At 33.2% G+C, this 7,669-nt stretch overlaps 1 pseudogene; it reads right to left on the bottom strand.

Moving 5' to 3' along the window:
• Positions 1 to 2,898: 2,898 nt before the first annotated feature.
• Positions 2,899 to 4,861, bottom strand: LOC102597583 (12-oxophytodienoate reductase 1-like; annotated as a pseudogene).
• Between the last annotated feature and the right edge of the window lie 2,808 nt (positions 4,862 to 7,669).

Below are 7,669 nucleotides of genomic sequence, written 5' to 3'. Positions count from 1 at the left end.
TGTTAGTACCAACCATAGCCATGACCATGACCATGATCCTTAGTTGAAGTAGAAGGGTTGTGTGCTTAATTTGAGTGCCTCTTATGGTTTTGAGCTTGTTTTGCTTGAGGACAAACAAAATTATTAAGTTGGAGGTGTTGATGGGTGGTGAATTTTTACTCATTTGAGACTCTTTTTCTTTTGATTTTGTGGCACTCAAGTAGAGAAATAGGCTAATTATCCATTGAATTATGTTGATTTTAGGTGTTTGTTTTTGGGACGGAAATGATGGAAAAAAGTGGAAAAGGAGCTGAATTTGGCAGGAATTGAGCCCCTGATGTCGCACCTGCGACGAAGAGTTAGCTTAAGCGAACGGTTAATGGAAGTCAACAGGCCACTTACGTGACCCTACGGGAGTCGCTTTTGCGAACTAGACAAAAAGAGTTTGGTTCGCTTAAGCGAGAGGAGTGTCACTTTAGTGACATTCGCTTTTGCAAATTTCCATCCCTTTTGTGAAGTCTGCTTACTTGGACAAGGGCATATTTGGAATTTCTCAGAGGTTGGATCCCAATTCTCACAAAGGGGATGAAGAGAAAGATTATTCCATATCATATTTTGAGGATAGAGTTCATCTTTTAGCTTAGACTAAGGAAGAACTTTAATTTTCTAGTGTTCATATATATTTTAGGTTGAGACTTTGAAAATAAGTTGTCTCACAATTCGCATGTGGGTTTGAAGAATGTGTACTTAATAGTAAAATCTCTTGTTTCCTTCTTCATTTCCTTGCTTTACATTGCTAGAATTTTGGGTGTAATTGTGTATATGAAATTGAGACTTTTGTGCAAGAAATAGACAAAGCTATTTGGGTATTTGATTTATCACTTTATTGCTTTTGTGAATCCTTGATTCCATGAAATAAGTTTAATCTAGTTTTCAAGCTTAAATTTATGATTTGAGAGTGCACGCTTGAATCTAATTTCCGATCTTTATTCATTGCTCGAAAAAGTTCATGAAGTGCAGAATTAGGTTAATAATCATATTTGACTTTGAGTCTTAAATTTGAGATCGAAAGAAAATAATTTAGGTCTACTTTGTTGAATGCTAAAACTTGCTAGAAATAGGGGTTTATATTAAGGTCTTAGATTGCTTTGTTGTTGAACACGATTGAGACTGGAAGGAGATATTGTGAAATAACACTTTGAGACCGAAAGGATATTAGTGTTGACTAATGATGATCTGGTCTATCTATAATTGATTTAGCATGGTTGAATTGCAATAGGTCATTGAGTGTTGATAGAATTTTGAATTTCTCAATTCTCATATATTCCTTGCTTGATATTGTCTATGCCCAAAACCATGGCTTGTTTACGAAAATCAATTTTGATTTGATAATCTTGTATATTGCATGTTTAGGTTCATACTCATAGCTATTCATTCTTTATCGTTTCAACTGCCGATAAATTGTTCCTTGTGGGATTCGACCTCGACTCTTAGTTGGGTATTTTTATTGACGACGATCGCTTATTATTTTAACTTGTTTTGAAGGTAATTTGAGTGTTATCACTCTGTGGGGGATAATACTGACAATCATAGATCGGAAATCATTGGGTTTTACCCTATTTTGTGTTGAAAATTCTCACCTTTATTGTTTTTGAGCTTAGGTGGCTTGGTGGGATTTTTGGGCGTAACCCTCGTTTGTTTTCTCCCTGAAAAGTGGGAGGAATAAGTAAAAGACATCGCTTTAATTAGAGTCTGATTCTGTCAGTCCCGCTATAGCAGACATGTAGACGCTATAGTGGCGCCTCCATAGCGAGAGGCTTCCCGCTATGGCACACATACATTAGCCCGGATCAATTCAAATTTAAATAATTTTGTCATCTGCCCTAAGTCTTAATTTGGTACCGTATTTCAAGAATTTTTTAAATTCCGCATGAGGTGAATTTAAATAATGACGGATTAGGTCGTTACACTCTTGTACTTATCTCAATTTGACATTTCGGCTCCTATGCTCCTAAAAGTTTCATTCAGAGAACTTAACTCGATCAAAATAAATATCTTATATCCCTCAAACACATGTGTATTCCTACTTGCAATTGACATGGATGAAACATAAGATCCACTGTTGGGATCAAAATAGTTGGCATCTTGCTTAAGTTAGCAATTACAACTATGATGCTGATAAATATGAGACAAAGAAAACTACAGAAAATAATAACTAGACATGATATGAGTTTGATCAATTAACCTACATATGATAATACTAATATAAATTATTTTAAAGTTATTGAGAGAATTTATCTCTCCCTAAACAGAATTCTCTAAATGACTATATTTTGAATATTATTATGTTCTTCATTAGAAGAAGTTCTTCATTTATTGAATCACAAGACTTCTCTTCCAAGAAAAGAAAAGACATTCTAGAGTCCTTTTCCACAACGAAAATCTTTTCTACCAAACTTTTATTAAAAATAAAATACGTTTATAATAGATTTCAAATAAAGGAAATTTATGAGAAATACTAACATCTACATCACTTGCCACAAGTCCCACAACCTTCTTATATTATTTTAATTACCTTCCTTAAAGAAAAAAAATAATTAAAGTGAAAGAGAAAGGAATATGCAAAAGCATCATAGCTATTCTCACTTTGAAATAATAGATCTAACAATTTTCATGTCTATTCTCACTATGGTTAATGATATTTTATAGGGTAAAAACAATCAGACGTGTGGTCCAGTTAGATCATTATACATGGATAATGATAGAAATTGCGCAAGGTAAAAAAAGATGAAATACATGGTCAAATCGTACGAGGATATTGCAATGGAAAGCCTACGATGTCTATTCTATAGGAACCAAACCGGGACAAAGATCAGAACAACCTGTAGGAAGAAACTAATGACTAACACTAATCTTTAGTGATAGTTCAGGTACAAAACTCGCTCACATGACAGTTTAGGTAGGCACATATTTATTATCATTAAATAAGATGAAAGCATACAGAATTCAAGTGCAGGAAATGTTTGTGATCTTTATTAATAGATCACTTCTTTTGTGAGACAAGAAGTATCTTAAAAACCTTGGCATCATGCCGCGGTTTCTAGAAGTGGATAGTCAGTATAGCCAACAACAGGATCAGATATGTAGAATGTCTCCCTGATATACTTGTTCAGAGGAGCATCTAGCTCAAATCGCTTTGGTAAATCTGGATTGGCTAAGAATAGACGCCCATATACAACAAGATCAGTTCGATCTTCAATCAAAGCTTTGTTTCCATCTCCTCTATCGTAACCGCCAGCTACCAAAAAAGTACCTTTAAATGCCTTCCTCATGGGTACAAGGCTTTCAGGACATTCAACTTTTTCCGCAAGTGTTTTCATCCTAGGCTCAACCATGTGGCAATAAGATATACCATACTTATTCAAGGATTCAGCCATGTAAAGACCCAAAGCACTTGGGTTTGAGTCTCCTGATACCATGTAGTCAGCAAATGGGGAAAGCCTAAATCCAACTCTGTCAGCTCCAATCTCATTTACAACTGCTTCAACTATTTCAAGTGCAAATCTACAATGGTTCTCTAAAGACCCTCAATATTGATCAGTTCGATCATTGACTTGGTCTTTCATAAACTAGTCAATTAGATAGCCATGAGCTCCATGGATCTCAACCCCATCAAATCCTACAAATTGAGCAGATTACATAAGAAAAACTTGGTTTGAATGAGTGTTTTAGTTTGAAGACAATACTGTTGTGATAGTACATGGAGAGTTATTCAATGAAAGGATTGTACATCACAACTGATCAACTCACCAATAAATCAATCTAACAAAGAATAGATCAATTAATCTATTCTTTCGAGATACTAGCTACTCATCTTTAAAAAATATAGTACAAATATTTTCTATTCCAGAATATCAGACTGAAATAGTTTTCCATTAAAGCAGTGAACTTTAGAAGAAATTTTTACCAGCTTCAATGGCATTTCTAGCAGCAAGCCGAAAATCGTTTACAATGTGAGGAATTTCATCTGTTGTAAGGCGCCGTGGAGGGGTAAATTCTGCAACATGTAGTCCAATTTGAGGTGTTAATGGCTTGTCTGTGCAGGATATAGGATCCTGTCCATTGGGCTGGAAACCTGTAGATAGGAGTGGGTCAAAAGTTACATTTAGTGATACATTAATTTTCTCTTCCAAGTGAGTTACCTGTGTTGGAAACTCTGCCAACATGCCAAATTTGGCAAAAGAAGATTCCTCCTTTGGAATGGACAGCATTTACAATTGGTTTCCAGGCCTCCACTTGCTCCTTTGTCCATATTCCAGGAGTATCAGTGTACCTTCCAATTAATAGGCGAATTTAGCAAAGAGTATCTAGAAGATGGCAATTGAGAAGTTGGTTAATTGCGGTTACCCTTGGGCAGTATCAGAAACTCCTGTGGCCTCGGCTATTAGAAGACCTCCTTTTGTGTTTCTTTGTGAGTAATAAAGGATAGCATGTGGTTGTGGAACATTACCATATGATCTTTGCCTTGTTAATGGCGCCAATACAACTCTGGTAAACATATCAAGTGTTATAATAACAAGTAAATCACATTTTATCCATATTTACGTAACCATAGATTTAAACGATACGATACAATAGAATTTAAGTAACAATTAAAGCAAATATTGTATTTAAGCTAACAATATAATACAAATACAATAGGTAACAACCATCCAAATGGTAAAAAAAGGAATGAAGAGAAAATTGAATGGATGTGGTAGAAAAATACCTATGTGATAGCTGAAAGTTTCCCATTTTATAAGGGCTCAGTAGAGGGATGTGTTGTTGTTTCCCTTCACCTGATTTGTTTTCCATTTCTTGATTTATGCAGCAATGACAGATAATAGCTATACAAATTTATAGGAAAGGAGAAAGTATAATATAAGGAAGTGGATCATGTGCTTAGATTCATTGCTTTCTTTTTTTATAATATCATACATAATTAATAAGGTCTGTGTACATCCAATCTGTTCTCGAGACTTCACTTGTAGGATGATATTAAGTATTTTATAGTTATTCAATTTACATAGGACAACTAAAAAATAAGTCATTTCTATATAAAGTTTGGTGTTAGGCCATCAAACTTATTGAGACGATCCTGATCATAACCACCATCATAGGAGAAATACATGACTATCATTGTATTCATGTAATAATAAAATCACGTATGAGAATTTTAAAGATGAAAAGAGAATAAAATGTGGGAGAAGGGAGAGTATGTGTGTCTGTGTTTTTTGAGTGTACAAGTAAGAGAGGGGAAAGAGAGATCAATAATTTAAGGGCTAACCCATCGGTGGCCCCCTAAACTTGGCACGAAGTTTCACTTAGGCGCCTCAAGTGGGCGATGTTCATTTTAGACACCTCATGTAGGGTCTCGCTGTGTCATTTTGACACTTTTTGCTGACTAAGCACAGTACGTGTGCAACACGAATTTTGAGCGCGTCAGAGGCTTTTTTTGTAAATATTCTAAATTTTTTTGTAAATATTTTCTTCTCCTTCTTCTTCCTTGCTTTCTCCCTTCCATCTTCCCCACCTTCTACCATCCTCCATCACCACACAACTTTTTTAAAAAATTCTACAATATTTTACTAGGTTACACTCTTTGATTCTTCCATCTTCTTTGAAAATCGAATTTGCATCTTGATTCATATTCAAAAACAAAATCGATTTGAAGGGAACAAAAAAAGAAATCAACTTCTTTCAAATGGAAAAACTGATTTACATTCTTACCTTCTCCATTGAAAATTAAATTGATTTCAAGGAATAAAAAAGAAATAAAGAACCACCTCCAATGAAAAAAAAAGAAATTTATTTTACATATCCTTCATTGTAAATCCCAATCGTAGTAGCACAAGAAATCATCTTCTTTTAAATGTCATATAAAAACTTTTCGATTTGGTATGATTTCCCTTATTCTCCAAAACGTATTTTACTTTGTAAACTAACCTATGTTCTTGCCTTTTTGATGGAGAAGAACAGATGAAGGGGAAGGAGGCGCAAGAAGAAGAAGAAAAGAGGTGGGGGTATGGGGTTTGGGATCTTGGAAGAAAGAAAAAAAGAAAGTAAAATTGAGATTTTTAAAAATAAAATAAAATTTCCACGTGACATACCAATTCGTTTATTTTTCCACATAAGAGGGGTCTGGATGTACGCACTTAAAATGCGGTTTTGAAAATATAAAAAGTGTCAAAATGACACAGCGAGACCCTACATGAGGTGTCTAAAATGAATATCGTCCACTTGAGGTGCCTAAGTGAAACTTCGTGCCAAGTTTAGGGGGCCACCGATGGGTTAGCCCATAATTTAATGGTTAAATTTGGTAAAGTTTAAAACTTTGACCCATGTTAACAATGTACTTCAGTCAATTGTACTTTCAAGTATCTAAATGTTATGGTATGACTAATACATAAAACTAATACATGTATGATTTTGGCATAATACATAAACATGACTCTTAACTTGGCGTCAGTCGATAATTATGACCTTTAACTTTGAATGTGCATAAGTAGACATTTAAACTTATATAAAATTGAATAAATAGACACATCATCTACATGATACCCTACATGGAAATTTTGTGTCCTACGTGACGTCCTACATGTAAAATGCCATGTAGGACACATGTGTCTACTTATTCAATTTTATACAAGTTTAAGTGTCTACTTGTGTATACTCAAAGTTGGAGGGCATAGTTGTCCGCTGAAGCCAAGTTAAGGGTCATGTTTATGTATTATGCCTATTATTTTTGATGATGCATTCTACCAAACAATTTCTTAAGCTTAAAGTGCAGTGCATAAGAAAATGTTAAATATAGTGTATTACTAATGCTAGCATTAACTATAGATAAATAAAAAATTTATGCATTGTTTGGTTTGGTGTATTAAAAATAACATGCATTGTATAAATATTTTTTTACAAAAGTACCCTTCACAATTATAATGGAAAAGATGTAAAAAAGATTGAGTGACAATGACGTCTTTAATCATGGTAATACATGTATTAAAACATCTTGCATTACTAATACCTAAATATATGTGGTATTAATAATAAATACTTAAATACACAATAGAGTGTATAACTAATAATTACATTAGTTACTCATAGCATAAAAGAGTGTACCAAACAATATATTACTAATATATAGAGTTAATGTAGACATTAAACGACCCTTGCTTTTGGTAGAAAAGAGAAATAATGCAACATTTTTTATCAAAATATATTTTATTCAAAAGGTTTCTTTAGAAAAATGATTCTTCTGCTGAAAGCAACGAAAACAAGTTCATGCATTTCTCATTAATGAGTTGTTTAGTAAGATTTATTTTAAAAATATAATATATGTATCAATTACGGTATTATTTTGTTCTTTGTTTAGTAGATTTTTTACTCTATTTATAATTAATACATATATTAGATTAGTTTTATATACAGCATATTCAATATTATAAAATATGTAATTAATATATATCAAATCATGATATTAATAATACAAAAATTATTAATACATGAGCAAACAATCTTTACATAATTAATGCATCACATTACTATTATTTTTCCCTCATATTTTTGAATTTTTGTTTCAGTTGATGATATTTAAAGATACTTGCACAATTTCCATATTGCTACACTTTTGGGTGACATCAACAATAAGTCA

Source organism: Solanum tuberosum, unplaced genomic scaffold (assembly GCF_000226075.1).
Source record: "Solanum tuberosum cultivar DM 1-3 516 R44 unplaced genomic scaffold, SolTub_3.0 scf00009, whole genome shotgun sequence".
Classification (NCBI taxonomy): Eukaryota; Viridiplantae; Streptophyta; class Magnoliopsida; order Solanales; family Solanaceae; genus Solanum; species Solanum tuberosum.
This window is presented reverse-complemented; position numbering and strand designations above follow the sequence as displayed.